We start from the raw sequence: 27359 nt of genomic DNA, 5'->3' as shown, positions 1-27359 counted from the left end.
TGTGTGTGTGTGTGTGTGTGTGTGTGTGTGAGAGAGAGAGGGAGAGAGAGAGAGAGAGAGAGAGAGAGAGAGAGAGAGAGAGAGATTCAGATGCCTCAAGTAAAGCTACTGGAGAAACAGCATTTTGTACTATCTCTCTTATAGCATCTTTCTTCTGGTTATGAGTTAAATTATTAGAGATAAGAAGATGAAGGAAAAATCTATTATTTCTTTAGACTTAGATGATTTCAAGGTGCCTTTTGAACTTACTATGCTCTGTGGTTCTAAAATTCCTTGCCTGACCCAACCTTGGGGAAATTCCACTATCTCTTAATTATAAATTTGTATCCCAAAGCCTGGAGGCAAAGCCCAACATGGTGCCAAAATCATCAAAATTGCTTCTCAGTACCAGGTCCAAGCTAAAAAAATCCAAACACACAAACAGCCCTGTGAGTATTATATACTATCTGCTAGTGTTTGTTTTAATTTTGATATTAAAATAATTTAAATTTCTCAAGAATGAATAAAATGTAGACTCCAACATCCCTTGGCACTTTTCCTGACTCTTCTCTACTAAAAATTTGCTTCTCACAGCCAAAATACTTAGGGAGCTCGAAGTTCTTCCACCAGTGCTAGACAGCTTTTCGTGTTCTGCCACAGACGTCAGTCTGCTGCTGCATCTCCACTAGCTGGTCCTGTATTCTGGAACTTCCAAGCATGGTGCTCTCTGCCTCTCCTCTTGGTCTCTAGATTTTCATTTCCTGATTCTAGTGCCTCTACATTTCCAAGGAGCTTTTTTTCCCCCACTCATCAGTTTTCTGTTTGCCAGAAACCCGACTTATCTTCTAGGCAAGTTTTAAAGATAGTTTTCAGAAATTGAATGGGGGTCTGGGAAGACAGCTCAGTTGGTAAAGGTTTTGTCTTGTGAACATGAGGACCTGAGTATAATACACATAAAACACGATAGACATGATGGTGTGTGCTTGGAGTCACACTGCTGTGAAGGTGCAGACAGGTGGGGTCTTGGAACTTGCTGGCCAGTCATCTTACATACTTAGAGAGCTGCTCCAGTTCCTAGTGAGAGACCTTGTCTCAAAAAATAAGGCGGATGGCTTTTAAGAAACAACACCAGGGATCAGTCTTTGCATACGCATGTGTACTTACATATGCATACATAACAGTTAATGTTATACAATCTTATTAAATAAGAAAGAAAACAGCATTGACACAAGTTAGGGCTCTTGTATTCTTTCCACTTAGGCTCTATCCCTATTAGCATAGTCAATGAATATTCATGAGCTGACCATTCTTATTAGTAGACCTGCTCCTTCTGAGTGTATAGAAAAGTGTAAAGATAGTGTGCTCATTCCCTAATGCTTTCCTGCCCAAACTATGCCATCATCACAGTCATCGTTCTATATACATGAGGGAGGCTCTGCTCCATTCCCAGATCTGCTTCCTCTCCAGTTCTTATATCAACGCAGAGCTGAGTTCTTTCCTACTCCAGACCTTCATTCCTTCAGCATTCTGAACACCTACTATGTCCCTGGCACTGTGACACTTAACTAGCTTACATTCTACTTTGTGGGAAGGAGATCACAGATGAAATAACTTAACAGAACAGCAGATGTTATAAAAACGGAAACTCTGAAGTTAGTTAAAGACAGAAAAGAGGAATGATCAAGAAGGAACCATCTTATTCAGAGTCCAACAAGGATGTGCTTGAAGTTGTGGTATCTGAATGAAATTTGAACGAGGACAAATGGTGGAGAGGGTTTCTGGGTAGAGAGTATGGCAATCAATTTTCAGGGTTCTGGTATGCCCTCTCCCCTGAGGTAGCCCTGGAACTACCTCCTGCTGTCCTGTGCTGCTTTTTCAGACTAAGGAGTGCCTGGATGCCTAACTAGTCCTTCACCATGAGAATTACAGCTTCCCCACTAGTCTGTAGGACCTTATCTTAGTACTGCTCACTTGACCTTAAAAGTCTTAAAGAAGAAACAGCAATCCAAGGCAAGCCTGAAATTTCAGCCAAAGCACTTTTGATCACATTGTCTCATGTCCCTGTCTCTTATCTAAGAACCCACGCCATATAATCTCATACAATTTGATGTGGAGGAAGAAAAAATTCTCTGAAAAACTCATTCTTTACATTAACAAACAAGTTACAGATAATTTGACCTCTTTTCCAGAACCCTTAGCTAAAATGCAGGGCTCCTGTTACAATCAGTCTTATCCAAGGTCTGTGGCCCCTTCCCTACGCCTGACATTGATTTCTCTTTATGTATTATCTTTGTGAGATACCATTTCCACTGCCCTGCATGAAAGCACCTTTATTTAAGCTGCATGAAACCTTTTGGAAATAGATGATGGGTAAATCGTTCATCACAAATGTTTATAGACCATGACAAGTAACTCCCTTATGGAAAAATCTAATATCATCTTCTAGATGTTACTCACACTTATGCCACATGGTATAAGTTACCTGCTCTTAGTGTGTAAAATCATCTCTTTTTCAGCTCCTTTTGGGAGATGCATACATATATCCATATATGTGCACATATATGTGTATATAGACATATGTATATAATTGTCTAAAATTATCTCTACTTCATTGATTTCAGACATATTTCAGTGCCTTTATTCTCTGTTTAACATTTCTTAATCTTTCTGTTCATATGAATTCATACATGTAGAATGTGTCTGTGGCTGCTTTCTTCTTCTTTTTTCTATACATCCACTCAATGCAGATAAGTTTCAGGTGTCCTTTCTAAGCTGTTCTTCCTTCTCTGCACCTGTAAATAGGAAACCTTAAACTTTTTGTTTCTGGTCTCCTTCTCTTAGATTTACACTCCTAATTTCCTGGAGCCATCTGAACCTCGGACTTAGAACGGTGCTTGTGGCTCCCAGTCTGTAAATCCCCTCCATCACATCTCTGCCACGTATCTGCTCCCTTATGCTTTCAGAGGACGGCAGCATGCTCACCATCTTTCAAGGCGGCCTGCCTGAGTAGCAGGTTGTGATTTTTGGAAGCCATTTTCAACAGGAAAGCTAAATTTCTCTGAATGTTGTGTGTCCACTGGTCCCAACGCTGCTCCTAAGAGCCACGGTAATAAGAAGATGCCCTGATGCCAACTGCTGTGAAACACTGCATATACTATGTGTTCCTAAGTCTGAAGTGAGGTTCTATTACTTCCACTATACACCATGGTAATTCAGAACGACGCTAATTATTTCCCACGGCTCTCCTCCAGGCGGTGGAACACACTCATCCTCCAGGGAAGCCTTTGGACTCCAGTTTCAGAAAGCACAGATCCCTCCAACTTCTTCTGTGAATTATTCTTTTTTTGTGAGTTCATTTTATCACCTGTATTCTATTCCAGCTATGCTATGAATTGCAGAAGAGAGCAGAGCTTTTGTCTACTTCATTAGAACGTGTGGCTCTACAGACATAGCCCAAGATTTTATGCAATATCCCGGGGGCTTTTTAATTGTAGCACATTAAAAGTCTGTAAGAACTCTGATGGATGTCGGTTCCCAAACTGAACTTTCATTTCCTTCTTAACTCGTCATCACTTTGATTTTCCACAACTTAACAGCATCTTTATTTTCCAGACACACAGACTCAAATCGCCCACATCTGCTTTAAGGCTCCTGCTAAGTCTTCTAAGGCTCTGAATGTCTTCTCAGTGCCCTCTTCATAGGTCAGGCCCTTTTCTAGCTCTCAATTTGGGTTCACCTTCTCTCACCTGGAGGAAGTCACCTTCTCATTTCCCTTCCAGTCGCTGCTACACGCGCCTACCTGCTGGAATGCCCCTCCCAAACTGTACCTGCAACCTATACTCCCCTCAGCACCACCATTCCTTACTTATCAAGGGAACTAAACTTTTCTCCCTGATAATTGCACAATTCAGTGTAGTACTCCCTTCGAGGATCATTCTGCAATTTCCTATATGTTACAAGTTTTTAGAAAATTAAGTTGCAAAATATTTTCTGAATTTTCCTACTATGCTTTCTTTAACTCTTTCTCCCCTTCTTTCCTTCCTTCCTTCCTTCCTTCCTTCCTTCCTTTTTAATTTTCTTTTCTTGTATAATTCTATGGAAATTGAAAACAATTATTATATTATTTTCTGTGTATGAGTGTATTGCCTGTATGCATGTAAGTGCACCCATGTTGTGCAATGTCCATGGAGGTCAGAAGAGGGTGTTCGATCTCCTGGAACTGGAGTTACTGACGGATGTCAGTCTCCACATGGGAACCGAACATGAGTTCTCTACAAGAGCAGCCAGTGTTCTTTTTTAAAAGAAGGTTTTTATTTTTATTTTGTGTGTGTGAGTGTATTGCTTGCACGTAGGTAGGCACAGTCAGTCGTGTTGTGCAGTGTCCACGAAAATCAGAAGATGGTATCAGAACCCCTGGAACTGGAGTTACAGATGGTTGTTAGCCACTGTGTGAGTGTGGGGACTGAAACCCGGGTCCTCTGCAAGAGCAGTCAGTGTTCTTAACCACTGTACCATCTCTCCAGCCCTCCTGAGGAATTTTTATATTTAAAAAATTACACTATCTTTTGGCCTAATTTTTCTTCATCTTCTGGCACTAGATTCCAAACACAACTCCCAAGTCCAAAAAGATCTTCTGCATTCCTTTTATTCAGATGAGCTATATTAAAATTGTGTTCTGGAATGCCTTCTTGAGGTACAGGACTAAGATCATTGGAATCATCATGCAGCCCAATAAATAGCAACACACCGAGTGGTTTTATTGTGGGATCTTTTGGATAAAAAGCAACTGTCAGAGTTCTGTGGCTGTCTTCATCTCTAATATCAAAATATGTGTTTACATCTTTTCCTGCTGGCAGTTTGTAAGCAACATCCTGTCTACAACATCCAGGACTCTGAAGTCACAACTGTCCAGACTTGTCAGGTACCTTGCAGTAGTGGGTGTTGCCTATCCATCTGTGATGTCTCTAACCAGTTGGTCCCAGATCGGTGACCTGCCACCCCAAAAGTCCTGTCTTCCCCAGCAGCAATGGTAGGTACTGTGCTGTGACGTCTGCCCCACCTGCCCACAGGGCACTGCAGTCTCTGAGACACAAGAACTCCATGCGCTTTTATTTACAATCCTCTTGACCAGGGACAGTCTTTCTTTGCTCATCAAAATTCTGTTTTTCAACACCTTAAAGACTGTTACACTCTCCGTGGAATTTTCAGCAGCTTCTGGCTTTGTTCTTTAAAATAATCTCAGTTCTTGAACATGCATCGCGTGTTATTCCTCTCCTCGAATATTTTAATAATAGAAAGCTACATACATACCTTCAGCTAATCCTCAGGCTCCCTGAGACTTGTCCACGTCTTATTTAATTTTAGTATTCCCAGTTGCAGAGCAGGGCTCCAATTACAGAGTGCATTAATTAAGAATAAGGAGGAAGGACACAAGAGAGGTGAAGTTGATGAGTAACTGAACTTGAAGAAAACTTGGCAATTGAATGTGAACAGTCAGGAATTCAGACCAGACCTCTCTCTTTCCATTATGTCTGCTTGTCCCTACCTTAACTTTTAAGATTGTACCCTGTGGGCTCTGCTCTCAAGCACATGACCTCCTTTTCCCCCTGAAATCTAACCAGACTAGAATTCTCTTGGGGCTAAGTGGTCAGAGGCCAGCACAACAAGTGCCAGAGCTGATTTCAGTTATAATCAGAAGCTTCACTGAGTAACTACTTTCAGCGAGGCTACTAAGCCCTAAGTGCACATTCTCTTAAAAACCATCTGATATGGAATGAGCAGAGTCTTCCATACACACTTGCCCCTCCCCAGTATCTTTATGAATAGTTTAGACATGAATTCATTGAATTATCCTGTCAATAACACAAGTTTAATTGTTTCTATTCAAATGTGTATCTATATGTGCCTACAGCATAAAACAGAATTGATCTTACACAAAGTAGCTAGATACACACATAGTTGCATTTGAAAAGAAAATCAATCCTGGCATAAATGTGACTGAATTTTGGTATCACCTACAAAATTCTTTCAACCATTTCCAGTAACCTACAACTCAGGTCAAAAAGTGCTTCACAATTTTTCCTTCCTGGAATTAACATTTATTTAATGGAATTCTACCTCATGAAAACCCACTTGCATCACTCAGATGTTTAGTCAATGAAATTACTGAATTAATGGGGAAAAATTACCTTCTTAAGATTAGGTCACATGAATTCTCAAAACGGGAAGTGGTTACATAATGCAGCAGAGTTATATAATAATGTAGTGAGCAGTGTTATACTTTAAAATATAATGAGTTTTAGCTAAAAGCCTTGTTTTGTGAGTGCAGCCCTCCTGCTCTCCCCTTGAATTTCTGTCATCTCATTGGAACCTCCTCCAGAATTCTCAAGTAGGTGTCATTTTTGTTTCCAGAACACTTTGCTGTGATCACACAGGCATTATATCAGAGTTTCTCTTTCCATGCATGAATAAAAAACACACATACAAGCATACACTGTCACATAAATCATCTTTTCCAAATCTCACACTTTAGAGACAATTCCAACCTATAATGGATTCCTCTATTTCTTGGTTTTAAGTATTAAAAATAATATATAACTATATTTTAGTGAAATCAATCATTTTTATAAATATAGGTAAATCAATAATAAGATAATGTTATATAAGCAATTTCTTCACAGTGAAAATTGGGCTTAGTTGGCATGGACAGATGAAGAAAACGTGGACTTCAGTGACTTGAGTAAAAATTGTCAACATTAATTATTCATAAGCTCACATAGATAGGACAATATGGACAGTACACTCTTGGCCACCAGAAGACAATGAAACAGCATTTTTTGCTTTAATTTTTTTCCTGATATAGTGAATCATTTGCATTCCTAATTTGCTTGAATTCTCTGAAAAAACTTATTTAAAATCCTCCAAATAATATAAAATGGGGTCATCAAGAAGGCTCGGCAGTTAAAGGAACTAACTTTGAAAGCCTGAGGACCTAAGTTTACTTCGTAGAACTCATGGTAGAAGGAGAGAACCAACTACCTCCCCCATATACAATAATAAAGAAAGAATAAACAATAAAACAAATATATAAAAGAACAATAAACATCAGTGTTTCTCTGATGTGTTAGAAATTCAAAAAAGAATTTGTATTCCTTCTTCCTCAACTTATCTATTTAGAAATAATTTACTTGGGACATTGGGGAGATGGCTTAGTGGAGACAGTGCTTGCTGTACAAATTTGAGGTCTGGAATTCAGATTCCCGGCACTATGTAAAAAGTTAAAAGGTGGGTGTGGCCATGTCTGCCTGTACTTCCAGTTCTGGGAAGGCTGAGACAGGCAGATCATGGGGGCTCCCTGGCCAGTCAGTCGTAACCAAACAGCTAACTCTTAAGTTCAGTGAGAAATCCTAAATGGAAAAATAAGGTGGAGAAAGGATTGAAGAAGACCTCCTCTGACTTCCACATGTATACCCAAGGCCAAGTACACCATATATTATATATGCACACATACACACACAAGCACACAAAAATATATATATCCTTCATGCATACACACACACAGATATACACACACATACAACACACATAAATACACATATACATATACATTCACAAACACATACACACATACACATATATAGCACACATAAACCCTCACACAACACATACACACACATATACATACACTCACACATATGTTTACACACATACACACATATCACACACACACACACAGAGGAAATGTTCTGTGTGGTATTGTGACTAATGATACTAACAAGGGGTTGGGGAGTCAAATGTCAAACTTCACACAAACAACAGCTATAAAAATGGTAATATTCTAACTCACAGTGGAGTATTTAATACTCCAACTTAAAGTAGGGTATTGAATTCTCCAATTCACAGAGTAGTATTCAATTAGTTTGCCAGTTTGTAAATGATACAGGTTATTATATATTGCTTCACAGCATGGTTATGTCTCAGTGCCTTCATAAAAGGTACTGGGTTTTCCTTTATATTTATCCTGTGACTCTTGGTCGCATGAAATGCATAGATCACAGGTAAAATGTATGTGGTATGATCATGCTGAGTAGTAGTTAAAAAAAAAAAGAAATAGGCTCAAACTTCAAATTAGCATACACTGTTATTTATTAACAACCCAGTCAGAGGTTTAATGATAACTATGTTAAATGTAGTGACTGACAGGAGGCTTGGATGTTTTTCATTATCATTAATAAATTGACTGTGTATGCATAATATATTGATAGGAAGGATAAAATCTTTACTGTTCTTCAAACAGTAAACTTTCCCAGATCAGGATAAATGGAGGTAGTAGGTTTAGAAATCATCCCAGTGGTTGCAACAGGTCTCCAAAATCAAATTCTTTCTTTTTTAAAAATATTTATTTATTTATTATTTATTTTATGTGTATGAGTGTATTGCCTGCATGTGTGTAAGTACACCTCTGTCAAGCAATGCCCATGGAGGTCAGAAGAGGGGGTTTATTTCTCTGGAACTGGAGTTATGGACTATTGTTAGCCACCATGGGGTGCTGGGGAAAGAACCTGGAGAACCTGGATCCTCTGCAAGTCAGCATACTGTCTCCTAGTATAGCTTGCTATGGATATTTCAGGTCATTTTCACTCACATTAGGATAATCACCCTAGAGGCACTTTTAAATGGAGGAGGAGCACAGTATAGACACACATGGATGTTTTCTTTAATGAGGCAGAAATTGGGGTTCTTCCTTTTTGTAGCCTCACAATGAGGTGCGAGTCTCCTGTCTTTTGTTGCTTAGATGTGGTGGAAATTGTTCAGTCTTTGGTCAGTCACCAGAAGAGCTGCTTCCTGATTTCCTTATCTTTGAATCTCTCTTTGGCATCTCTCCTGCCCTTTAGAGTTAGTAGCCTCCATATTTTGAGATCAACTAACCTAAATTCCTAAAGCCTAAGAAAATCCTTGCTCATTATTCCCATGTGGTATTTAAGGGTGACTTGTAAATTTAGAAGAACTAATGTCCACCAAGTAAAGGCAAAAATGTATTGAAAAAACACGTGAGGTGAACGTCTTATGTAAAGGGGCCGTATTTAAATAATATTTGCATGGAAATGTCATAGCATGGAGTCTGGCACATAGTAGGTACTGAAGAATGTTCATGAATGAATAAATGTTCATTTCAATGGTTAAGCAAACTAGTCAGGGGAAGATAAGACAAGTAAGTCATGGGGAGAGTGATTTCAACATGAATAGGGACCCATTAGTTAAGAGAAATATGTCTAAGAAAGCAAAATCCCTTCAAAGATGTAATGTCAATGCAATGTCGCCTGTACTTTCTTATTTAGCTTTAGTACAATGTGTAATGCTTGCAAAATGATTGTCAATATACAAGGCATTTTAAGGCATAAGTATCCTTCCATTTATTCCTTCAACATTTTTGAAAATTATCATTTTTCAGTGTTTGTTACAGATAATGATACTAAGGCTCAAATAAGTTAGTGTTAAATTCCTAGCTATTTGAAACTGGGATTTTCCTACTATGCTGCCCTTCTCTGCATTTATAAATCTCTGTCAAAGGTAATTTTCCATATGTTTTCTTACACTTACTATTATTAAATAATACAGATTTTTCAAATACCAGACTTAAATTTTGGTTAACCAAATAAAGAAAAAGTAGAGGAGTTGTGGGAAACAGGACAGGGACAATGGGTGATTTTTTTAGACTAAGCTTGACTTAAGAATTAGACTTTTATTGAGCACTTGAGAGGCAGAGGCAGGTAGATTTCTATGTGTTCATGGCTAGCCTGGACTACATAGTTAGTTCCAGGCCAACCAAGGTTACAAACTGAGACTCTGCCTTAAAAATAAAATATAATAAATTAAGAAGAAAAGAAATTAGATAGACTTGTATAATATACCCAACGCTGTTAAACCTCTACTCCTACTTTTCACCGAGGCAAAATAAACTAATAAAGTGTTTTCACAGGCAAGTTTTCACTGAATTTAACCACAAAAGGCTGAGGCACCTGAACGAAAGAAATAAGCACTCACCTGCCTTCTCACTGACGCCGTAATTTCCCCTGGGCCTTGTCTGTTTTATTGTGATGCTACGTACGGCTCTTGAATTATAACCTGTGTATTTCAATAGCCAATCAGGAATACTATAAAAAAGCCTTTGGCCCAACATAAGGAAGTAAATATTTGCTTTGTGAACCACTCTCATTGTCTATAATAAAATTTTATTTATTGATAAGAGAACTTAAAAGAAAATTGTCACATGCAAAGTTAAAAAAAATTCAAAGAGATTTTAGTTGTTAATGACTTGTGCTGAAATTCCAGACACAAAATACTTACATAATTTTATGAAAAGCATGCACTTGTAGTAAATAGTGAAAATTCAAATCCAGTTCTACTTGAAGTGGGATTTTATTTTTCATTCCTTACACGGACCTTCCACCACTCATTAGAAAGTCTAGCTTCACTGATTCTGAGTTGCTGAGGTTTATGCTACAGTGGATAAATTGGAATCTTTGATGATTTTAAAATTCTAACCTCAGTAGTATGTTTAATATTTAAAGGGCTTTGCAGATTTTCTAAGTTCAGTAATTAAGATTTTAGAACTAAATTTTTCAAAAGTCATAAAATTTAAGATGTCAAATATGTGAACTTAAAAACCACCAGGTAGGTTGGCCCAGTAGGCAAACGCTCATGATGTGCAAGCCTGAAGGCCCGGGTTTGATCCAGGAAACCACATAAAGATGGATGGAGAGTTGTCCAATAACCTCCACATCTATGTTCTGGCATGCATTCCCCACCATCATGCATGCACACAACATTAATAAAAATTCATAAATAAAAATATTAAAAGACAACTGAGTCATATGGCACATCATGGACAAAAAAATTACTGTAATAGACTGGACTTTTACCTTTTAAAATAGCTAAAATTTACACACAGCTGAAAATTAGGGATAATATAAGACATTTACCTGACATGATTTTACAACTCGGCTTTAATTATTTCATCCTGATGAAAGTATCAGCTAATCCCCAAATAAGATATCAATCCACTCTTATATTTCTTCTGAATCCCATTAACCTCAGAAAAACTGGGAAGTTCTTTCAGCTTTGGTGACTGGCAGAAACCATCCATGAAAACCAGGAACACTTCATACTGAACAACTCAGCCTCATGGTAAAGAGTGATTGCTTGTAAATCATTTGGTGACTCTGGGCTTGTGAAAGGAACTGTGCATGCTAGAAAGAAAACCCAAATATTAGGGCAGGGAGCGCTGAGTGCCATGCTGCCCGACTCCACAGCTAATCAGGCTTCAGTCTTTCAGGGTCAGCCATGATAATTTCTGTAATGTTTGCCATATTCAGTCTTTGCCACTAGGCGTTTCCTTTAATTGTTTGCTTTTCATTTTTAAAAGAGATTAGTATATCATTTGAATAGATGGAGGGATTCATGGGACAGAAAATCGATGCACGGATATAAAGAGGAATAGTGGAACAGGAAGGGGATGGGAGGGCAGGGTGGAGGAGAGAGTATGGGGAGAGATAACTAACACCAAAGACCTTTTAAAAAGTCATATGGAGACCTAATACTGCAAAAGCTTCCTAAAATATGTACATATGCATACATTACAATATATTAAATGGATTTATCCCATAACAGGGGAGGGGCAATGCCCCCACCAGATACCACGTGAAAAACACAATGCCATGGATGGGCCCCCTTTTTTGGCGTTGTTGACTAAGGGGGTCTTGCAGACCATTAAACAATACTGGCTATTGCCATTGCTCTTGGTTATGCTCTAGAGCTTGATGGTGAGACCCTATTACTGAAGACACTGCTCCTTGAGCCATAGAACACACATGGAGAAATCGAGCTGGTTCTAACCTCGAAGCTTTCATATCTACTAGCTAACGCTCATAGTTATGGAAGATCCTATGCATGCTACCAGAAGAAAAAAGTAATCATCAGTCTTACCCAGTTGTGAACCTTGAGAGCTATAACAACAACTGTGTTGGCAAGACATGCCCACAGTGCAATAGCGGTTATGGGAGTAACCAACCACTTTCTGATTGAATGTAAGCCCGCCTCACAAGATGGAACCCATACTTGGCCCTGTTATTAGGGCAAAGGACCTATAGGTAGACAGGTCACAGGACTTAGTGGAAAACCTAGTACTATTATTTTGCTAAATGAACATGTATAAAAATGACTCTTAATGACTTATTGCTGTACCCATAGATTAGTGCATCTCTCGCCTTTCATCACAGTTATAGCAGATGGTAATTAACACAGAGGCCCACAACTGGTCAACATGCAGAGGATAAGAGACTTTGGAGTGCTCAGCCCTAAATGGGACATTTATATCACACTCCTCCTCCAAAGGCTCCGGGAACATGGAGGAAGAGGAGGTAGAAAGATCCTAAGAGCCAGAGGTGGTGGATGACAACAGAAGAGTGTTTCCCAGACACAACAAGGCAATCACACACATGAACCCACAGTGCTTGTGACAGCATGCACAAGATCTGTGTAAACCCAAGCCAGACTCAATCTCAAAATGGAGGGGAGAGGTGATCGTGAAGCCCTAACCATAGCTAAGGAACACTTGGCAACTAATAGATGCTAGGAGAGTGAGAGTCGGTTTTCACTGAGGGTGTCAACTGTGTTTTTCATTGATCAATGCTCCAGAACTCCAGGAGATGAACCTATACCCAAGAGTACTGGACTTTAAAATATATAGAGGACAGGAAGTGGAAGGGGCAGGGAGGTGGAGGTAGATCTGAGAAGAGATGGGGTAGTGGGTTTGAATATGATGAAAATCCATTGTATGAAATTCTCAAAGACTCAATAAAATATTTTTTAAGAATGCAAAGAAAGAAAATGCATTTGAATATCACTGGACACATGTGGGCAAACTACTTTAACAAGTTACCTCCAAAGACAAAAATAAGTTGTGTACAAGCATGCCAGAAAGTAATCATCTTTCTTACTAACTAAAAGTAAAAAGTTTGAAAATTAGTGAAAAACACTAATTTTACCTACTAACTTAGCAAAGATTTTTGAAAAAGACGTATTATGTTGGTGAGAATTAGATGTTCTGTACACTAAACCTAAAGGAAAAAGTGCATTTTACAGACATACATATAAAATTTGAGAATAAGGATGTACATTTGTTAAAAACAGAGAAATACTGGAAAGAACATAGAAGTCCAAAATGAATGACTAATAAAGTCATGCATGAGATGAGCAAGTTATTTTACATTCATTATATTATATCAAAATGAAGAAACAGTAACAAAGCAACAGTAACTCTTTAGAAGGTAAGAATGACATTCTTCAGTATGGCTTCAGTTGTTCAAATGATGGTACATTTGTGCATTTGGTGATAAAATATGCTTCCTGTATACTGCATTATATCTGTGCCTAAAGCCATCCCAGGGGCTCCACACTGGAGGAACCTGAGGCTGAGGACAGTTGAATAACTCACTAAATGGAACAGTCAGGACATAAACAAAAGTCAGTTTGACTAAAATTGTGTTCATTTTATCCGTGTCTGTCCTCATTTCATATAATTTCTGGGATCTAAATGTAATATTAAATGTAATATTACAATATAAATGTAATATTAAAAGTATGCATTCACAATTCTAAAACTTGCTTTGTCCAAGATGTAGGCCCACAGATATAATCTTAATGAGGGTAAAGAGTATGAACATGTGTGTGTGTATGTGGGGTGTGTGTGTGTGTGTGTGTGTGTGTGTGTGTGTGTGTGTGTATGTATGTATGTGTTTGTATGGGCACATAAAGAGGCCGGAAGAAGACTTGGACTTTGCTAGCCCAAAGCTAGCAGTTTCTGCTAAGCTGACTGACAGCAAGCTCCTGGGATCCTCTTGCCTGCCTTCACACCCCTCTCCCCCAGTGCTCAGGTGACAGGTATGGAGACTTTGCCTAGTTTTTATGTGGATGCTGGGTTGTCTTAATTTCATAGCAAGCATCCTTACAAGGGTACTGAGCCATCTCCCCAACCCTGTGCCATTTTTTTCAAGACAGGGTCACTCACTGAAACTGGAGTTCACAGTTTTGGCCAGGCAGGCTGGAAATCCTTTATGAACCATGTCAATTTTGCAAAATTTATTCATGAAGAAATATTTAGCACCTCCTTTTTCTAGATATTGTGAGAAATGCTGGCACTGTGGCAGGCATAATAGTCCAAATGAATTTTTTGTTACAAAGTGTCTTTACTGGGCACATCAAGGTAAGGAAAGACAGCAAAGGTGGGGGCATCCATCAAGACAATGTACTATCAAATGTCCCATGAACTATTTACTTAGGGCAAGTGATTGCTTGTTCTTTTTTAAGCTTTTCATAAAACCTTAAAGGTCAGAAGATCCCAGATTCCCTCTTAGAATGCCACACAATTTAGAGCCTTCACAGCAATGCATTAATAATGATAGTCTCTCCTATTTAGAAGTCTAATGCTTTTATTATCACATAGCATTATGTACAGTGGCTGTACAGTGGTCCTCACATTTGCCCTTCTGGGAGTGCAGCATCTTCATTGTTAAGCGGACAGAGTTGGGCTATCAAGGTCCTCTGCAGACAGCTGTAGAATGGATTCCCATTCCCATGGCTAATGCTAGCTTTCCACTTCTCCAGAAAAGCCCATGCATTTCAGCAAGTGGACTTTTAATGCAAAATCCATTATCTTTAAGCAGTAGATTCACATCTAAATTCTTCCTTAATCTTTAGCCTATGAGTCAATGGGAAGCTTTATCAATTAGGATGTAGATCATAAAAAAAGATGCTGATCATTCACTCACTTTTTATAGTAAGACCAGATAAACAAAAACAGACACACACACACACACACACACACACACACACACACACACACACACATACATACACGTTTCCGGCCCTAGTGGCAGGAAATATTAATGAAGGTTATTTATTTGTTTATTTATTATGCAAAATGTAAGAAGTACTCAGAATAGTAATGGACTGAGGCCAACACTGTAAGTTCAAATGAGTTAGGTCCTGACAAAACGACCCTCCAAAACCAAAGCCATCTATCTGAGAAGGGAAAGCCATTTTTTGCCTTTAGAAATGAACACAGTCGTCAGAATAACTCACTGTTAACACCTTTCCAGGGGAATGAAACCAGGGAGAAGTTGAGGAAACACAGTAAAAGGAAGGGATATAGGAAAAAGGACACTTTACATTGCTTGTTGTAATGTGGGCAGCTTTCTTAACCTTTCAGAAACAATTTCAGGAGGGACGACCCTCTGCCCATCTGGAACCAGGTGTCATTACTAAGGAGATGTATCTCATTTAACAAATTATGGCATCTGATCTTTTTTCTTTTTCCCTTTTTTTTTTTTTTAGTAAACCTGTAAATAAAGCCACTCATACCTGGGTTGTAAATATAGTCCAAATCTGCACAGCCTCGAGCGTACTGATTATTGTTTTAGTTTGTGCTAACTGAGGAAATAGCTTAATAATAGTAACTTAACTAGAGAAGGTCAAACTTCTCATTCATTTGAATTAATGAATACAGATTATCTCTCAATTAATTATTAGTGCTCTGATGCACGTTTTGTAACTGCTAATGTTACACAAAGACTTTAGAAACAGTGAATTTAAAGTGCTTCACAGTTTGCAAAATTATTTAATATATAGTCTCTAGCACTAGAGATCTAGGAGGAAAGCGTCGTTTTCCATTACAGGAGTAAAAATTATTTCTCACTTGGCCAATTAAGTGATTTTCAGAAGGGCTCATCACCGGAAAACCAGTGTGTGTGAACGCCGGAAATGCAGATGGATTCACATCAGAAGTCTCTATCCTAGGTGGGAACCCAACTAAGATTTCTCTTTATCTGTGATAGCCAACGTTTGATGAAAGGAGCCGCGCTGTAAAACATCTCTTTTTCTTTTCATTTTTTAAGAACTGGAAAGAGACAGCTAAAAGCCTGTAAAGTTCTCCAAACAAGACTTAGAGAAGGAAGCCTTTATTGAAGGGTCAGTGAGGAGAGTGGGTGGGGTGCTGGGAACACTGTGCCTGTAGCCAGGGGCAAGGTTCCCAGGACAACCAGAATCTCCAGGTGAGCGGGTGTCCCAGGCTCCAGCTGGAGGCAGAGAGGCTCAGGGCAGGTCCCTTGCTGGCATCATTTTGGCCAGGCGGACCCTGCTGGGACTCTGGGAGCAAGGAGACTCCCTGGAGTGGCGCGGACTGCCTGGGACAAGCTGTCAGTCGCCTCCAGCTAGCCAGGAGCAGGTCCCCAACCGCACCTCCAGAGGTCAGCTCTGTCCTTTCGCTATCCTCAGGTCCTCCGACATTTTTCATCAAGACAGAGAGGTAGGAAGAAGGGGAGACATGGGCGAAGTGTCTGCGCCCAGCCTCTGCGGCAGCGGGAGAAGAGAGGAGGAGGCAGGCTGGCTAGGAGGCAGCTAGGAAACTGGGATGCATTCGTAGCCAGGAGAATCAGCACCCTCATCCAGGGAGTCTGGATGCACCCACCAGGACAGCGGCTAGGGGGCTGGTGGGTGGTCCTAGTCTTCGCCCCCCTCGTGCCTAGAAAACCGCCTGGTTACCAGGCACACCACAACTCCCTTTCTCTGGACTAAGGGGTGGGGAAGGAACAAAAGAGACTCACCTCCTGCAAACACATGCGGACACACACACACACACACGCACACGGAACACATTATTTCGAATCTGCTCAAGGTGTTCGCACAGCCACGGTCCACACCTGAACAGCGCATTTCCCCAAAGACACGGAAAGATAAAAAGCAGGAAAGAGACCATCTGGATGATGGGCGGCTTAGGCACTGGTCATTCTCCTCACTTGGAAGCTTGGCAGACCTGGAGCCCCCGCGGGCTCTCTCTCCCGCCTCCCCGGCCTCTCTCTCCCGCCTCCCCGAAGGTTCTGCGCTCCAGCCGGCTCACGCGGACCGGCTCGGGGCTTCCCAGGGCGGCAGGACAGTGGTCCAGCCCCCTCCGCAGAGCCTGGGGCCGGCGACTGCATCCAACCCGGTAGCGGGCGACCTGGGATTTAACTTCGCGGAGCCTTGACCGCGGTGCTGTCGCCCTCAGACCCCGATGCCCCGCAGTCTCTCCAGCCAGGGCACCCGCGACAGCCGCCCCCTCCGCCCCCCTCTTTCCTTCACCTCCCCTTCATCTTGGAAAATATAAAACACCCAAACCACCCATCCATCGGTGCAAAGCAGACATTTTGGTGGCATTTACCGAGCGCCCCTCGGCTTCAGAGGCCACGTCTTACCCGGTCGCCTGGAGGTTTGGGCCAGAGCACCGCGGTCCGAGGGCGCGCGAGGCTCGGCTGCTCGGTCCTCTAGAGGAGCCGGCTCGCTGCCATCCGCCCAACTTCAGCACCCAGCGGCGGAGGAGAGAGGGAGAGAGGCCAGGATGGAGAGGGGAGGGTGGGGGGAGGAGGCTCGGGTGGGCGGGGAGGGAGCGGGAGCCGCTCCGCAGCGCGCATGCGTCCAGCGGGCGGGCTCAGCCTCCGGCCCCGGCTGCAGGAGGTGCCTCTTCTTCCCCCTCCGGTCCCGGGCGGTGTGAGTCACCCGAGCATCCCTGCCCTGCGCGCCCGCCTGGGGACCAAGCCCACGGTGTCACGGTGCCCAGCAGCTCTGGCTCTGGAGACCGCAGACCTGAGGTTCCCGGGAGCCCGGGAGTGCAGGGAGCCTTTCAGGAGGACGCTCCTCCGAGTTCGCTTTCACCCACAGCCCGCCTTGTGTTCGCTTGGTCCCCAGGAACAGGTTTGACACCAGAAGCATGTCTTTGAAGGCACGCAACTGGGCTGCAGCCGCGGGCTCGACGCAGCCTTCCTGCATGGGGGATCCAAAGTGTAAAGTTCTGTTTACCAAAAGACAGGACTTTATGGAGAGTCTTGACTTTATGCGTGCCTTAAACGGAGAAATACTCAAGAATTACTTCAGTTGCTCTATGCCTAGGTATATGAACCAATGGAACTGGGGTTCCCCTTGAGAGAAACCTCTGACAAAGCTGGAGTTTTGAACTTAGTGGGGTGTGGATGCCTGGTGCCTAGAGCATCCTCAGGAGACCAGTTGGCTGCTAATCTTTGTTCTCCCAAGCAGAGCCCAGCTTGGTGGTGAAGGAGCTTCTGATACTTAATGCAACCCAAGGGCTAGATTGGACCGCCTATGATTAGGCTGAAGTGTTTGTGAGAAGGAACCCAGGGAAGCGAAGTGGGTGTCTTTTCAGAGTCCACATCTGTGGGATGAGAAGCGAGTTCCTGCAGGAACGATTAGGCTCTTTCCTTACACCTAACTCGAACTGATTACTTGTAAATGTATATGACGTCCCACTGCTGGGATGCTTCTGTGTACAAATAGTGTTGGTATTTCTTCAGTCTCCCAACACCCTGGCCCCTCCTTCGTATGCTTTCTCTGCTTTATTTTTAAAATTTCTTTTGGTTTTTATTTCATGTGTATAAGTGTATTGCCTGCGTGTTAAGTGCACCCGTGTGTGCAATGCCCGTGAAGGTCAGAGGAGGGCGTTGAATTCCCTGGAACTGGAGTAATGGATGCTTTTTAGCGGCCATGTGGGTGCTGGGAATGGAACCCGGGTCCTCTGCAAGAGCAGCCAGTGCTCTTAACCACTGAGCCATCGCTCCAGTCCCTATTTATTTTTTGAGACAGGGTCACCCTGTAGCACCCTGGGAAGCCTGGAATTCACTACGTGGACAAGGTTGGCCTCGATCTCACAGAGATCCTCCTGCCTCTGCCTCTCCAGTGCTGGCATTAAAGGCATGTGCCACCAAGCCCAGCTTCATGCTTTATATTTACAGTAATTAACTTTTGTTGGAGATTGCAAAAGTTTGTCTTCGTCCATTTGGGCTACTTTAACAAAACTTTCTAACTGGGTGACATGACAGAGACAACAGAAACCAAGTTGTCAAAGTACTGGAGACTGGGAATTCTAAGGTCAAGATGCAGGCACATTGGGATGCAGGAGAGATGGCTCAGTCATTAAGAGCACTGGCTGCTCTTTGACCTCCTTGGGCATTGCACACATGTGGTGTACTTGCATATATAAAATAAATTTTGAAAAGATGTAGGCAGACTGGGTGTCCTATGAGGTCCTGCTTTGGCTCCCAGACTACTGTCTTTTCACTGACCCTCACTTGCTAGAGGTGAGCAAGACAGCCCTGTGGCATGTCTGTTTTGAGGCACTAACCCTGCGTAGGAGGCTTCTCCACTTGATCCAACCACCTTCAAAGGCACCACCTCTTAGTACCATTACTTTGGAGGATTAGGATTTCAACATACGGATTTAAAGGAGACAGAAACATCCTGTATTATTGTCCTATGATGGATAAAAAGTAAAAGTTCTCCAAAATTGGTATGGACAACAGTGAGTCCTTTGTAACTTCCTCTCAGACTTGTGTCTTCATTCTTCTCCTCTCTTTACTTGAAGAATTACAGCCCTAAATAATTATTGAACAACTACTTTTACTTGTACATCTATAGTTGTTAATATTTATTGAGCAGTTACTTCCTTCCTGGTACTGTCCTAAATTCCTTTCGTGTGCTTTTTATTCTTTTTCACGACAACCCTACAAGGTAGATACTATTATTATCATGTTTAACAGGCATCTTAGAAGCAGAGCTCCGGATATCCACCCCCTCCAAACCTGTTCCTCCTCAGATTGTTCAACCCAGTTATTCAATCCAAAAATGTAGAAGTCATCCCTGTTCTGCCTCTTTGCTTTCATCCTCATCCAGTTAATTAGCAAATCATGTTTCCTCTATCACAAAAAAATGTCTGCAATTCCTACACTTTGTCCCCCCTCCATTACTATAACCATGGTCCAAGTCACTGTCATCAGTCAGCCACTCTCACCTGGACAACTCAAAGCCTTTCCTTTTTCTATCTCCATATAACACTTCGAATAACAGCTGAATGATCCTCTAAAAGCATAACCAGATCTTGTCATGTGTCTGCTTAAAATTCTTCAATGGGTTTTCATTGTACTTTAAATACATCTTGTAATCCTTGCCCTAGGAAAGTTCTGCTCAATATTCTTCCAGCTTCATTTGTTTAGATCCTGCTTCCACAGACCAGTGGTGAGCGTGTTCTAGCCACATAGGCCTGCCTCTTTCACTTGAATCCAGTAGATGAGACCTGCTGTTCTTCCTGGGATCATGTGCATGTAAATCCTCACATAGCAGGTTATTTAATATCATGCAGTTACCTGCTCAAACATCACCTCAGAAAGGCCTGAGGTAAAAATGCTCCAATGTGCCAAACAGTTCTTTTTTATTTAATCCCTTTGTTCTATTTTATTAAGAACATACTTTTTCAGTATTCCAATATTTTATTTATTTACTCCCTCCCACTACACTAAAGTATCTTAAAACTTCACTCTCCCTTTTTCCCCTTTGGTGTCTAGACCAAGATTTGGCACACAGTATTGACTTGGTAAATATCTATTAAGTGAATCCGTGAATGGTTAAATACATTGCAAACTTAGGAAAATTTGTCGTTTTACTTATTTATCTATTTATTTATTGCTGATGGCTCTTCTTGAATCCTAATTGTTACCTATCAAGATCTGTTGTTTCTAGAAGTATATCGCTAGAGGACATTGTTTCATATGTTAGACCTAACAAAAATGGTTGCAACCAGAGGCACACGTTTAAACTGCACGCAAGGGTTCCAACAAACTTTAAAATAAACATATCATATTCTTATCTTTTTTCTGGTACTGAGAATTAAACCTGGGGCCTTATGCATACTAGGTAAGATTTTTATCACTGAACTATATTCTCAGCCTTCTTTATACTTTTTATTTAAGACAAGGTCTCACTAAGTTGGCCTTCAGTTAACTATAGCGCAGGTGTACCTTGAACTAATAATCCCTTCTGGCTCAGCCTCCTGAGTAGCTGAGTTTATAGACCTGCACTGCACTGTACATGTGCTTGCTAAACTCAAATGTAAAATCCTGGTGACCATTTTTTGTGACTGTGATGTTTGCATGATTTCGTACGTATTAGGTGGAATGTATAGTGATGGTGTTCCAGGACATGGACATAATTGATTTCCATCTGAGAGATGACAAGATGGCAGACCCGACCACAGCCTTAATAACCTTCTCTAACATCTTGCAGTCTCTGTATACATCTTGGTCTTAGCAAATATCTGCAACAACCTTGACATCAGGATGTCTAAGTCAATAATTCAATGAACTTTATTAGTGTCTAATCTTTGCCTTTATGTTTTCTAGTTGCTTTGCAAAAAAGTGTCAATGTTATATAAAATTATGTGAATCAGAAACGAATTTCAGCTCATTTTGGCACTAGGAATGCCTGCTCTACTTTTCATACAGAATTCAGAGCTCAGTAGACTCATCAACATTAAATGTCTATGTGATAGCTATGAAGAGAAGCCTTTCATTCCCAGCCATAATGGATGTGTTTTTCATGTAGGGAGACTCTGGAAACAACAGCAGTTTGGGTATAATGTTTTCGTAGTAAAAGGCAGACAGGAGATTTTACAGACAAGATATTTACTGATAAAAGATGCTGGGAAAGAACACAACAGTCAAATATTTGCAGCATATTTACTCATAATTACAGATATTTGTCTTCATTAGGAGAGCTGGAAGTGACCTCAGAAAGTCTGTTATCCTTAAAAGTTATTTCATTTCATTGTCTTTTTCTACATATTTGTCTGAAAGAAACTTCTTTATCCTTAAAAAGCACAGGAAAAAGAAAAATTGGTTGAATTTCGAAACCCGTGACTACTACATCCAGATGAGGATCCATGGGATGACAGTACACGACTGAATGCTTATATGTACCTTGGCCATGCTTCTAGTCAACGGAGCAGCTCATGTTTATTCAATGACTTTTAGAGGTTTATTTTTACTATTTTAAATTATGTGTGGGTGTCTTCATGTGGGTTTGTGCATGCATGTGAGTGCAGGTGCCCAAGGAGTCCAAAAGGATAGAATTCCATGGAACTGGAGTTAGAGGTGGTTGTTAGCCACTCCCCCAATATGAATGCTGGGAACTGGACCTTGGTCCTCTGCAAGAGTAACAATGCTCTTAACAACTGAGTCATCTTGCCAGCCCCTCTTCAACTACTTGTACTCAAAGTTTTGTGGCCAGCTCTACTCAGAGAACCTATTTAGATAGAAAATGTTTGTGTTTCTTTATTAATACTCAAAAGAAATACAGGAAAGGGAAAAATAAAAAGTAGTCTACTTCCCAGATATGTACAATGGAGTATAATTTTATGTTTTATCTCTACTATTATTTTTTACTACTCATTTTGTTGCTGAAGTTTCCTCACTTGTTTAACTTACCTACATTGGGCTTGAAAGACTCAGTATTATTCCTTCGGAAGAGCAACAGTGAATTTGTATCTCAAGATAATTGGCTGAGTCTATGGGAGTAGATATAAACATCTTTATGTGATTTTTATTGGGTATGCTCAATTTGTATATTATAAATTCCAACTTTTGCTTGATGATGTAAAGTTGTTTCTGAGCCATCAGGAGTAGTTTTAGAAAAGTGCTCAGTTGATAGACTCTTCATATTTACATTCTTTTGGTGCAATGGAGCTACCCTATAATGTTGGACAGCAATCCTTTGCTCTTCCTTGGACAGGAACCACCTATTCTATATGTTTATCTAGTCTAGAAAACATGATGCCTTTCAGTTATAACAGTCAGAGTCTTTTTTCTTGAAACTTTGAAGATTTCATACAACATATTCTAATCATATTCAGACACGTTCCCCTATCTGCACTTCCCCTTACTATCCCCTGCCCAATTTCAGATAACATATGTATGTATATATATATGTCTTAATGAATCTAATTTGTGTCAGAAAATGCCCTTTAGTGTGGGTCCATCCGCTTCTTGAAAGATGAAGTAAATTCAAGAAGTTACTCGTGAAGTGTCTATTATCTTAAGATCTGAAAAAGTTCCTGTGTGAAGAGTTGCTGGATTGTGAAACAGTCTTTTGGCTTATCAGACCTCCTTCCCTGGCTTGGGGGAAGTAAAGACGGAGAGAGACCTTGTTTTGATTTTATAGGTTTTCCTTATCTTTATTATTTTTGGTTCACGATAAAAAATAGTTCAGAGTTAATGCAGGTCTTTGAATGTATGTGGTGGGAAAAATAGCTTGCTAGGGATAGTCAGCATAGACATGGGCCCCTGTGGCTGGGCTTAAGTTGTATATGAGGATCTACACTCACAGTGTGAAAGTCTTGTTAAAAACCTTCCTGGTTTCCTAATTTTCTGGAGACTAGCTTCACAGTGTGAAATATGTTGAAGCGGTGTGGTATATGAAAATACAGAGTCTTGCCTAAATCTTTATGTTGGAACAGTAGTAGAATTTAGCGGATACTGTATGATTGCCTATTCAAGTTTTATCCACTCATTTATTCACTTACCCACTAACTTGACAGCTCTTAGCATCTGTACTGGCATTATGGGGAATAAAACTATCATGGAAAGGAATCTCGAAGATGTATAAATCCCATGATGCTACGTGGAACAGGCATTGCATTTATATGATATAACCAAGTAAAGTCAATGTGGAAGCTTGAGATAATATAATATTATTTTTTCTTCCTCAGCATCAGAACAAAAATGGTAGAAAAAAGGAACTGTGTGTTTAATAATCAGAACTCTCAATTGCACAGCATGGAAATTACCAATGATCAAATGGTCTACTAATGTGACACACTGAAAAACATTTGTCTTTGGGACTGGAGAGATGACTCAGGGGTTAAGAGCACTGGCTGCTCTTGCAGAGGACTGGGGCTTGATTCCCAGCACCCACAGGGCAACTGACAACTGTCTGTAACTCCAGCTCCAGGGTAATCCAACACCCTCTGATCTCCGTGGTCACTGTACCAACATGGGTGCACTTACATATATGCAGGCAATATATTCATACACATAAAATAAAAATAAATACTAACAACTTTTTTTTGTCTTCCATGGTACTGGTTTTGAATGGCTTTGTGAATTTTCAGTAGGAGTCCAAGAAAGGAAAGATTTAGACTATACTATTTAAATAAGAAAATGCCATAATAACCACGGAGAAAATATTTAGTAGAAAATATAACATGTAAGGCATTATGCAAAGATCTGTGAGGTTTCCATTAGTAGATAAGAATATACAGAATAAAGTGGCAAATAGAATCTCATCTACAAGTCTACAGAGATTAGTGAGCTTAACAATTACAGCTGTCTATGACAAAGAATCTAAGCATTTGCATATGCTTAGATTTGTGGGAGGAAGAATATAGGCAGGAAGTTGCTATGATGCCATAACTAGTTGAGAATTTCAGGATACATAGGAAACATGATAGTTCTGTCTCAGAGCTTTCATTTATATAAATTTATGAAGCTGAACATGGATAAAAGGGCTATATTATGGTGAGAAAAGGGTTAAAACCTCTACTATGAGAAATTTGTTCATCTCCAAACGAAGTGTAATCAACTGCTAGTAGAATTATATTAAATAGGGTTGTAAGATCAGTACTAGGATGGCACAAGAACTGACATCATTAGCAATGCGTGATACACTGTTGGTGTATTTGCCTAGGCTTTCAAATGTCTGTTCTAGTCAATTGGGAGAGTATATTAGTTTCTTTTCTTGTCATTGTGACAGAATGCTTGACAGAAACAAGTTAAAACAGGAGCAGTTTTGGCACACAGTTTCTGAGGGCCAGTCCCTCATTGTGGGAAAGGCATGGTGCTGGGGGGAGGGGGAGGCGTGGTGCTGGGAGCATGCACCGTGGTGCAGAAATACGCAGCATGGCCTACTCACATCTTAGCATGTAGGAAGCAGAGATCTAGATCAGATATGGAGTCTCTGGTCATCACCCTCAAAGGTGCACTCCCAGTGGTCAACCTGTGTTAGCCACGCCTCCCATCTCAAAGGATCTACAACCTCCCCAAACAAAACCTCCAGTTTAGAACCATGTGTTCTCATTCAAAACTGGACAGGTGTCAGATGATTTTGAAAATGGAAAGTCATAAATAATCAAGGCCGTAATTTAAGAAAAAGATTTATTTCTTATTTCTTGTGTATGAGTTTTTGTCTGCATGTTTGCATGTGAACCATGGAGGCCAGAAGAGGGCATCAGAGTCCCTGGAACTGGAATTACAGATGGTTGTTAGCTGCCATGTGGGTGCTGGGAACTGAACCCAGGTCCTCTGCAAAGGCAGCAAGTACTGTTAAGCCATCTCTCCAGTACCTCGAGGCAATAGTTTTTGATGAACTCTCAAACTGTTATTTCTTTTCAAAAGTTGACTTTCTTTTCTTAATTTTATTTTTTTTTTTGGCTTATTTCACTTTATTTTATGTGTATTGCCTGAATATATGTAAGTACACTCCTGTCATGAAGTTCCCAAGGAGGCCAGAAGAAGATATGGGATCCCCTGGAACTGGAGTTATAGACCATGTGGGTGCTGAGAATCAAACTTGGGTCATCTGCAAGAGCAGTCAGTGCTCTTAACTGCTGAGCTATCTCTCCAGCCCCACAAATTGGACTTTCTAACATCAATGAGTTGATTTGTCAAATAAAGTTGAATAACAGAAGTTGATATATACATTTATTTCTTAAAATTTTTTAGATTAGAATATTAAAAACTGAAAAATCTCCCAGATCAAAAAATTTGCAATGGTTTCTATAAGTGCATGAGTGGTATCTCTCTTCTCTCTCTCTCTCTCCTCTCTCTCTGTCCTTTCTCTGTGTCTTCTCATTCCCTACACAAGCATGTACACATACATGTGCAAAGCATATGCTATACACACACACACACACACACACATATTATGTGTAGTATCAAGGATCTCAATTTTATTAATTCTTTAATCTAAACTTAAATTACCTTTAATCACAATCATAATGCTCTTTGCATATAAATCACTTAACCTCAATTTTCTTGTTTCGTTCATCTAATACATATTGTCTAACATATTCATTGGTAAGCACTGTTATAGGCACTATAGATAAAGCAAGGAAAAAGAAAACCGGTCTCCTCACCCAGCACTTAAATTCTAGTGATAGAGACAGTCAAAAGTCAATGTAAATAAAGCAAAATATTTAGTAAATAAGATAATAGTAAATGCTGATGGGAAAATTGTATTCATATGCGTTGAAAGAATCTCTAAATAAGATCACAAGAACAAACTTCCTGAAAGGTGATTTTTGAGTCAAGATCTGAAGAAAGTAAGGGATTAAGTTAGATGACTTTTAGGAGCAAAACCATTCCAGCAGGAAGTATAGCCAGAGCCAAGGTTCTGAGCTGAGGCTATGTAGGCCAAAGGTAGAAAACAGAGAGCAGAGGGTCTTAGTTCATTTTACCACACCTAATTTATAAAGATCGGAAGTTCATCTGTCTCACAGTTCTGGAGACTGGGAGCTCAAAGGGCATAGTGCCAGCATCTGCTTGTCATCCAGTGAGGGGCCTTCTCGCTGCATCCCATGGCAAAACAGAGCAAGGTTTTTTTAAAAAATGTTTTTTTACTATTTTTATTTTATGTGTATGAGTGTACTTCCTGCATGTAAGTGCACCCACATCACACAATGCCCACAGAGGTCAGAAGAGGATGGTGAATCCCATGGAACTGGAATTAAGGGCAGTTGTTAGCCACCATGTGGGTTCTGGGAATAGAACCCAGGTCCTCTATAAGAGCAGCCATTGCTCTTAACTGCTGAGCCATCTCTCCAGGCTCCAGAACAAGCTTTCTGACTGGGTCTCTCTTCCTCATCCTGTAAAACCACTATTGCCATCCTGAATGCCCCACCCTTAAGTCCTCCTCTTATGCTAACTACATCTCAGAGACCTTATGCAAATTACCATTGACATGCACATTTGGAGATTAAGTCTCCAACATGTGATCTTTTGGGTGATACATTCAAATTGCAGCAGAGAGAGTAGTGATGGGTGAGGTTAGAAAAGGAAAAGGAAGTAGGCCATGCATCACCTTATATTTTGCGATGCTGAGCTTGTACTCTGGGTGACTCGGAGGTGTGCCAGAGGATTTTGAAAAGAACAGCCATAATGATAAGCCATAATTAAAAATTTCTTTATTATTTTTAATTTTTGTGTATGTGTGTATTGCCTGTGTGCACCTGTGTCATGCAATGCCCGTGGAGGTCAGAAGAGGCTGTTGGATCCTCTGGGACTGGAATTACAGACAGTTGTTAGCTGCTATCTGAGTGCTGGGATTCAAACCCAGGTCTTCTGCAAGAACAACCAGTATTCTTAACTGCTGAAGCATCTCTCCAGCTCCCATTTTATTTTATATTGATAAGCCATAACTTTAAAGAAGATACTTGCAGCACACGTGTGACAGAG

The 27359-nt window shown here is 40.6% G+C and overlaps 1 protein-coding gene across 4 annotated transcripts in view; it reads right to left on the bottom strand.

Annotated features, from left to right (window-relative positions):
• Positions 1-17429, bottom strand: part of Rgs17 (regulator of G protein signaling 17) — a 132981-nt gene extending 115552 nt beyond the window's left edge. For 3 of the 4 annotated variants that reach the window (XM_029556987.1, XM_029556988.1, XM_029556989.1), the window contains exon 1: positions 17268-17384. The gene's annotated coding sequence lies outside the window, so the exon portion shown is untranslated. Of the gene's footprint in view, positions 1-17267 lie in introns of all 4 variants that reach the window. The other variant, XM_008854731.2, reaches the window with a different exon arrangement.
• Positions 17430-27359: the final 9930 nt, after the last annotated feature.

This window comes from Nannospalax galili, unplaced genomic scaffold, assembly GCF_000622305.1.
Source record: "Nannospalax galili isolate Female #2095 unplaced genomic scaffold, S.galili_v1.0 scaffold1087, whole genome shotgun sequence".
NCBI classification, from domain to species: domain Eukaryota; kingdom Metazoa; phylum Chordata; class Mammalia; order Rodentia; family Spalacidae; genus Nannospalax; species Nannospalax galili.
The sequence above is the reverse complement of the archived record's forward strand: the minus strand, read 5'-3'. Positions and strand labels throughout refer to the sequence as shown.